This window comes from Solanum lycopersicum, chromosome 11, assembly GCF_036512215.1.
Source record: "Solanum lycopersicum chromosome 11, SLM_r2.1".
Classification (NCBI taxonomy): Eukaryota; Viridiplantae; Streptophyta; class Magnoliopsida; order Solanales; family Solanaceae; genus Solanum; species Solanum lycopersicum.
This window is the reverse complement of record NC_090810.1, coordinates 46,707,307-46,716,661: the sequence shown is the minus strand read 5'-3', so window position 1 is coordinate 46,716,661 and position 9,355 is coordinate 46,707,307.

Here is a 9,355-nt window from a genome sequence, read left to right as displayed (position 1 = left end):
GAAGAATGAGAGTCTTATTGCATGATGATCATAGATTTTTTTCTAACTTCTTATTGTTTTGTGAGTCCCTTCATGTTTTGGAATTGATGTTTCCCCTAGAATTGAGGGTAGTAATATTATCTTAGATATGGGTTTAATTGACCTAGAAATTACCTTACTTAAATGTTAAAAGAAAAGAAAGAGTCCTTAAGACTAAGTCTCCTATATTGTTTCCCCTAAGGATGTATCACCTTGGTGTGTAGTGTATTTTATTAAAAATTTATGTGGTTTAATGAGATTGACCTAACTTGATAATTGGAGGATAAATTGCCTAGAAGATGAATTTTAGAATACCTTTGTGTTTCTATGTTGACTTACTGCAAATTCCTTCTAAAGGTGTAATCACTTTTAAGTTATGAAACGAAGGTTGTTTAGTTAAGATCCTCTTAAGGTGGGGTTAAGTTGTGCTTAAGTGGGTTTACCCTAAGTGGGGGATGGTGATGGAGTAGTAAGGTTGTAGATATTTTCTATCATTGACCTTCTATTCTTACTTGAACTTGAATTTAATGAAGTCTTGATGAACTTGTTCATGAATATGAGTTTTACATAAAGTATGAATTGCATGACCTTATATTTTTTGCATGTATTGATTGACATTACCTTGAAGGTATTACGAATGTTCCAAAGTGAATAAAATAATAATTTTGATAAAAATCCATGTTTTCTCATGTTAAATTGTATCTTGATATTCTAGTTTTTCATTTGACATCATGAGGTAAGATAAGAAACATGGTAGAAGTCACTTGTGAGGTGTAATGTTTAGCCTTATAATGGAAAGTTGAGTGTCTTTCAAATGAAATGTATTGGATCTCTTAAAAATTAGGGGACTTTAATGATTTGGAACGCATAATTGTAGTCTCATTCTTGAATAGTGAAAGCATGTTTAGCTAAACGCTCATGTGTATGCCTATGATTTGTGTTATTGTTCTCAATTATGCTTATCGTGAAGGTGAGTACTATTATAGAGATTGAATTTTCATGAAATAGCTTCCTATTTGTTGTGATCTACTTGGTATTACTTACCATTTAGACTTCACTAGGAAGGAATCATGAGCATGTCTTGGCTAAAAGTTGATAATTTCTCATTTTAAAAGGAATTTACCTTGTACTTTGCTAAGGTGTGAAATCATGATACATATAAGTGTGTTGAGGAGAAGGATATTCCTCCATGGACACCACTACGAATGGTATGATTGAGTATGACCTTCGTGGCACTAGGTCTAACTAATAAAGATCTTTGTTGATTTAATTAACTCAAGTCTATGTGCATTTAAATATGAGTGCCTAAATTGGTTCTTGAGTGTTGTTGAAATCTTCCTATGTGTGACTTAAAGAATCGTTGTAAAAATGGATCTTAATGAATTGAAGTGTAATGATCATGTTATAACAAGGAGAAGGATGTTCCTCCTATGAACATGATAGGAGACTTTGTGTTTGATGCATTAAAGAGTGAATGAGTAAAGGTTTTAGTTGCTTGTGTGCATTGAGTGCTAAAATTACTTGATGATGTTATTAATTGTTATGAACTTCTCTATGGTGCCTTGAAAACCTTGTTGTGATTGAAGAGCCCGAAGTGTCATTCGAGGATGAATGTTTCCAACTGGGGGATATTTTAAGACCCCTAAATGAGATAGGGTGTATAGATCCTAGCCTGTATGTATTAATTTTATAAGTTCATAAAATGTCTTATAGTATTGTATAGAGGAAGTGTGTAAAGTTTGAAGTGGTTTGGAAGTCGAACGTCAAGGGACGACCAAGATGTTCGATGACTAGTCGCCTATGTGCCTCATGTGTATATGCATGCTTATACTTGTGTGTAATGATATTGTGAAGTCCATAAATTATTTATAATTATTTTTAATGATGGTATATGTAATTTCTAGAAGTTTGTATTGCAAACATCCAAGAATGTCCAAGGCGTTTGAAAGATAGCTCTTAAGACGCTCAGCGTGTGTCTTGATGGGGCCTAGCCTGTTTGAACGACTTGCAGGTCTTTTTTTTGAGTGAAAGTTATGTTGACGGTCAAAAACTTGGTAAGTGTTTTATTTATATTGGAAACGTCCCTGTACGACTTCTAGAGTGCCCCGCAAAAGGCCCCACTAGAAGGACCCAATGCTGGTGAAGACACTGCTTTGGCAGTGTCAATCGACGAACAAAAACGATGGCTCGTTGGTCAACCATGTACCTTTGGTGAGGTATCATCGACTGGTACTTAGTTTTGGAAGGTCTCAAGCCAAAAATTTTCCAAGGAACAAATGACAGAGGCCAATGTATGGCCCATCGACTGACCAACGACCTCTAGGTGTATTTATGTTTTCCAAAACGTTATCAACCCGTTCCAAAACAAACTCACAGGATTGAAGCCTTTCCCTTCAAAATTTTTTTTCTAGAAACAACCATTATTGGTGAAGCTCAAGAACTGATTGGAGCTTGGGTTTCCATGGATGAATTATAAATTTTCATAGGTTTTCAACTAAACAAAGGTATGGTGATCCTTTATCTTGAGTTATCTTTCCATTTAGAGAGTTAATCTCAAATGTTTAAAAGAAAAAAATATGATCAAGTGCTTCTTGTTCATTCTAGCCATGGGTTCTTTCTTAAATTTATTTCAAAAGCATAATATGAATGTATTGATAATTATGTACTTATTTGGACGTGATTTTCAATCATATTGCATGATGAACCCATGCTCTTTCACAAACTCGATTTTAGCCTATGTATGTATTTATGATCTTGATCTTATGCATGTCGATTTGTGATTAAATTATGTTAATATGATTATGTATAATAATTTGTATGTATATTGATAGTGAATCATTTTTCGATTACCCACATGAATCAATGTATGAAGATTTGAACATACTTGGTCTAGTTTTATGGTACATTGTAATGTTGACCTTTGAAGGTATAAAAGTGTATTTCAATTATGATGTGGTTCATGTAGCTACCGCTTTAGGTTAATAAATTGGTTGAATTGTATTAAGTGATTCGTGTTGATCAATGTTTGTTAGCCTATGATTCTCCTACTTTCTATTGATGTCTTATAAAACATATTCACTATGATCTCAAGGTTATAGCAATGGTAGTAGGATTTCTTGTAGAGAATGTTGTCCTTATGTACTTCCTTATATTGATGATATTAATGGATTGTAGGTATGAATTTTTGATGATGAAAGAAAAGGAATCTTGGCATGAATTGATCTAGGTTCATCTAGTCCACAATTTGAATGTTGTAATGAACCTTATGTGATCTTAACTCTAGGGTAGATGAAGCATGATTTAGATTTGATTTGTATCTATTTATATAATTCCCTAAATGTATATTATTGATAAATGATTATTGATGAACTAAACTAGGGAGGTTAGTTGATGCTTTAGGACTCTCTACTTCCTAGTATATGTGACATGCCTTGTATAATGTTGTAGTATGATCTTGTAGCGACTTGTACATGGTTACTTTTATGATTAAAGAAAATTTAGATACTTCCCTATATATGAATTGTTTATTAACAAGGTGTATTAATCAATGATGAACACAGTGTGAGAAAACGGTAAGAATGTTTCTCTTCTACTTTCCTTATAGTATTGTAGTTAATGAAGCCTTGTAAGGAATTGTGTGGTATGGTACACTTATGAGGGAAATGTTTAATTTATTGTCATTATATATGTGTTGACCATGGACATGAAGGCAAATGTATGAATATATGAACATGTTTTTATGATGATACTATGTGAATCTTATGCCTACTTTCTTATTCAAGTTGTGATTTAGGTTGTATGGATATCGTGTAAGCATGTGTATATCCATGTTAGGGTAAAATATAGGTGCTTCCATTTATGTGTTAAAAATAGTTAATAATCCCTTACCTATGTACCCCTATGTGAATGCATGAATAGCACAAGTTAGGAGTTTTAAGTGTAATATGAAGTTTGATTATGGAATCTAACCAAGAGCATAGCACTACTTTTGTTCCTAGAATGTTAAAGTTGGATGAGATTCTCTCCGTAGACAGTTGGAAATTTGAATCTATTACCGAACCCTTTCCTATTAAACCATCTAGATTGTCCCTAAAAAGTGTTGTCCCTAGAAAGTGTTGTCCATTTTTCCGATGGATCTATTAACCTTAAGTTTTTAAGATCCAACTCTTTCCGACAAGAGTCTTCAAGACAAAGAATGTCTATGGCTAGACCTTCTAGTTCAAAAACCTGGGAGGAAGATGACCTTCATGAAACTACAGAGGTTTCAGAACTGGGTAAATTTTGTGGGGTGGATTTCACCCAAACCATCCCAAAGGTTTATTATGATTCTTCTTCTGCAGGAAGTCCTACTACAAGCGAAATGAAAATCCCTTCTCATAAGAAAAAAGATTCAATAGGTGTTATCAAATCAGTTGATAACTTTACTCGTGATATGAAGAAAATCAATAAGTGGTGGATGATTTCCAAACATGCTTTAAATAAAGCATGGTATGTGGATACACACACAAGAGAACAAAGAGTTTTGTTCAAATACAAATGGTCTAAGTATATGAAGAGATTCAAACAAAAATGAATTCTTCAAATGATTTGAATGTTCTGGCCAAATTTATGAAATCAATTCATCGCTTCAGGTTTTGGTAAATAGGTGGCCTACTAAGATAAAGTTGTCAAAATTTTTACTCCTCCTCTTGAAGGATTAAACACTCCTTACATAAAGGATGTTTTAAAGGCAACTCCTTTTAAGAAGCTTTCTGAAAGTAAAGGAACAACCATTGTAATAGTTGAAGATATCAACAAGATATTTGAACAAAATAATTATACTAATCAAGTTCTTCATGTTGTTTCTAAACTGATTGAATATTCAAAGTATAATTATAGTGGTACCAACTAGATTAGTAACAAACCCATCTCTTTAAATTCTGGTTACAATTTAGATACCAACCCTATCTTTAAAATCCATAAGTACTCTCCAAATGATTTTCCCAAACCAGCTAGTGAATTCAAGAACTCTCCAGATTCTAGAAAGGATTAATGATCAGCTTAAAAGGATTAAGATTACCAGGGAGATAAAGTAGGTTCCTTTAAATAAAGGCTTTCTGACTCCAAAACTTTTATCCCCGACCCTCTTTTCCTGACATCCAGTTTGAGGAAAACCACATGCATCCCCTGAGTGTTGCATATGGCATAGGTATAAAAGAATGGAATATTGATGGAATGGAGAATGGAAAAATCTACAATAAACTCCAAGAAATGGTCATGAACATCATAGCCTATAAATGGAAAAATGCTACCGATAAACAAGCAACTCACATGATAGTTGCTGGTTTTCAGGTACTTTAAGAAATTGGTGGGATAATTATCTCACAGAGGAAAATAGAAGTGAAATTTTTAATGCCATTGCAAACAAGAATATTGTTAAACTGAAGGTGGACAAACCATTACATCGATAGAGGTAGTTCAGTACGCAATTGGGACTCTACTTTATAGTATTACTAAACATTTAATGGGAGAACCACGACTATTTCAAGATAGGAGTTTAGAGATTCTAAACAATCTTTACTATAAGAAATTGACAGATCTCAGGTGGTATAAAGATATGTTTATTACAATGGTCATGCTAAGAGATGACTACAATAATGATTATTGGAAAGAGATATTCCTTAGTGGATTACCTCCTCATTTTTCTGAAAAAGTTCGAGCCAAAATTAGAAATCGATGTATAGGTAAAATTCGTCATTCAGAAATGACCTATGAAGATTTTACCAGCTTAGTTCATTTTGTAGCAATAGAGCTATGTACTGATCTGAAGCTAAAGGACCAACTTATAAAAGACCATAAATTCTCAAGTAATGAACTTGGAAGATTTTGACAAGACTTTGGATTCCAAAGTCTAAAGCCCCCTTCAACAAGAAAGGCTTCAAAAAAAAGAACGATGAAGAAAATCATCACCTAAAAAAAAGATCCTCAAAAAGAAAAAATATTCTAAATGAAAGAAAGGTTCTAAGACGAAAGAATATTCTAAATGAGAGAAAGGTTCTCACAATACATCTAACGAAGACAAGTGTTGGACATGTTGAAAGTCAGGACACAAGTCTCCTGATTGTCCATGAAACAAAAGAAAAAAGAAGAAGAGCAATCTTCTTGAAGTTGATGAAGAAACTAAGGAAAAGTTTCTGTCTAACAAAAATCAGATTTTTAGGACATCATCTTCATCAAGGTACGTATAAACTAATTGGCAGAACAATCGAGTTTTCTGATAAGTTTTCCAATGTCATTTTTGATAAAACTCAGCTGCAGAGATTTTTAGGAAGTCTCAATTATGTTGCTGACTTTATTCCCAAAGTTAGACATATTTGCAAACCTCTTTTTGACAGGTTAGAAAAGAATTCGTCTCCTAGGAGTGACAATCACACCAATGCAGTTATCTTACTCAAGACTATGATTAAGAATCTTCCTTGTCTTGGTATCTCTAACCCAGAATTTTTTATGATAGTTGAGACTGATGCATCTGAAATTGGATATTGTGGTATTCTTAAACAAAGAAATAACTCCAATTCATCAGAGCAATTGGTTCTCTATACCTCAGGAATCTAGAATTTCGCTAAGAAAAATTATAGCATGATTAAGAAAGAAATTCTTGCTATTGTTCTTTCTGTGAAACCTTTGTTGCTGAAGGGGGCTTTAGACTTGGGAATCCAAAGTCTTGACAAAAGCTTCCAATTTCATTACTTGAGAATTTCTGATCTTTCTTAAGCTGTTCCTTTAGCTTCAGATCAGTGTATAGCTTAATTGCTACAAAATGAATTAAGCTGGTAAGATCTCCATAAGTCATTTCTGAATAAGGAATTTTACCTTCACGTCAATCTCTAATTTTGGAACGAACATTCTGCAAAATGAGGAGGTAATCCACTAAGGAATCTCTCTTTCCAATAATCATTATTGCAGTCATATTTTAGCATGACCTTTGTAATAAACATATCTTTATACCACCAAAAATCTGTCAATTTCGTGCAGTAAAGATTGTTTAGAATCTGTAAACTCCTATCTTGAAATAGTCGTGGTTTTCCCACAAAATGTTTAGCGATACTATAAAGAAGAGTCGCAGTTGCGTCTTCAACAACCTATACCAATGTAGTGGTTTTGTCCACCTTCAGTCCTAACAATATTATTGTTTTCCATGGCGTTAAAAATTTCGTTTCTATTTTTTTTCTATGAGATAATTGTCCCACCAATTTCTGAGAGTACATGTAAACCCTGCAATTATCTTGTTAGTTGCTTGTTTATCAGTAGCATTTTTCCATTTACAGGCTGTAATTTTCATGACCATTTCTTGGAGTTCATTGTAGATTTTGACATCATCCATTCCATCAATATTCCATTCTATTATACCTGTGCCATCTACAACACTCTAAGGATGCATATTGTTTTCCTCAAACTAGATATCAGGAAAAGAGGGCCAGGGATAAATGTTTTGGAGTGAGGAAGCCTTTATTTTAAGGCACCTACCTTATCTCCCTGAGTAATCTTAATCCTTTTAATCTGATCATTAATCCTTTCTATGATTTCTGGAGAGTTGTTGATTCACTAGCTAGTTTGGGAAAATCTTTTGGAGAGAATTTATGGATTTTTAAAATGGGGTTGGTATGTAAATTTAAACTAGATTTTGAAGAGCTGGGTTTGTTACCAATATAGGTGGTACCACTATAATTATACTTTGAATCTTCAATCTTGTTAGAAAAAACATGTAGAACTTGATTAGTATAATTATTTTGTTCAAATATCTTGTTGATATTTTCAACTGTTACAATGGCCGAGTTTTTTTTAATTTCAGAAGGCTTCTTGAAAGGAGCTTCCTTTCAAACATCCTTTCTGTAAGGAATGTTTAATCGTTCAAGAGGAGGAGTAATATTTTCGACAACCTTATCATTGGTATGCCACCTGTTTACAAAAACTTGATGCGATGAATTGGTTTCATCAATTTTGCCAGAACATTCAAACCATTTGAAGAATTCAGTTTCTGTTTTGAATCTCTTCATATTCTTAAACTATTTGTCTTTAAAAAAGACTCCTTGTTCTCTTGTGTATGTATCCACATGCCATGCTTTCTTTAAAGCATGTTCGGAACTGATCCACCACTTATTGATTTTCTTCATATCAGGAGTAAAGTTATTAACTGATTTGATAACTCGTATTGAATCATTTTTCTTATGAGAAGGTATTTCATTTCGCTTGGAGTAGGCATTCCTGTAAAAGAAGAATCATAATAAACCTTGGGGATGGTTTTAGTGAAATCCACCCCACGAAATTTACCCTGTTCTGAAACCTCTGTAGTTTCATAAAGTCATCTTCCTCTTGGGTTTTTGAAATATAATGTCTAGCCATAGAAATTTTTTGGCTTGAAGAGTTTGATCTTAAAAACATAAGGCTAATAGATCTATCGGCAAATTGGACAACACTTTCTAGGGACTATCTAGAAAGTTGAATAGGAAAGGGTTCAGTAATAGATTCAAATTTCCAACCGTTGTCGAAGAGAATCTCATCCCACTGTAACATTCTAGGAACAAAAGTAGTGCTATGCTCTTGGTTGGATTCCATAAGCATAGTAGTACCTTTGGTACTAGAGTTAATTGCCTTTGGGGCAATAGTGGTTTTCATTAGCTAGTAATTTACTTGATATATTACATCTAAATCTCTGATGCATAATTTACTATTCATGTTCTTTGTTTTGACGTTAAGTGTCAAACTGTCAAGAACATTGGAGTCTTCTAATTCTATAGATAAATTGTGATAACAATTAAAGTAAACTGGCCCCTTAGCTAGATTACTTTCAAAGATTCCTAACAGCGAATCATCAAAATTAAGAAGTCTAGCATCTCTAAGAAGTAAACAAATAGGGATATTTAAATCTTTACGTAATAGAGGTTTTACAGCTACTTGCACAAGACCATGATGAAGGAATTTAAATTCTTATATATATCAGTCTATGTTAGGAGTAATCAACAATTTAATAGTCTCCAAATAGTTATTAATTTCAGAAGTTGATTCACAAGTTTTTATATTAAAACTTTTGAACAAATTAAAATTACCTATTTGGTAAATCTTATTAAATGGTTCTTTAGGGATAGACCAATTTTGTAAACGACTTTCTTCTTTAGAGAGAGAAACATTAACAGAGTTAACAATATTATTGTTGTTCATGAATAACTAGCTGTTGTCTTTAGGAATGAAAAAACTTCAAGGGTTATAAAACAATTAAGATAAATTAAATACGTATTAACAAGATTATGAAAAGATAAACAATGTTTAAATAATTCTAAAGTTGTTATAGCAAAGATTA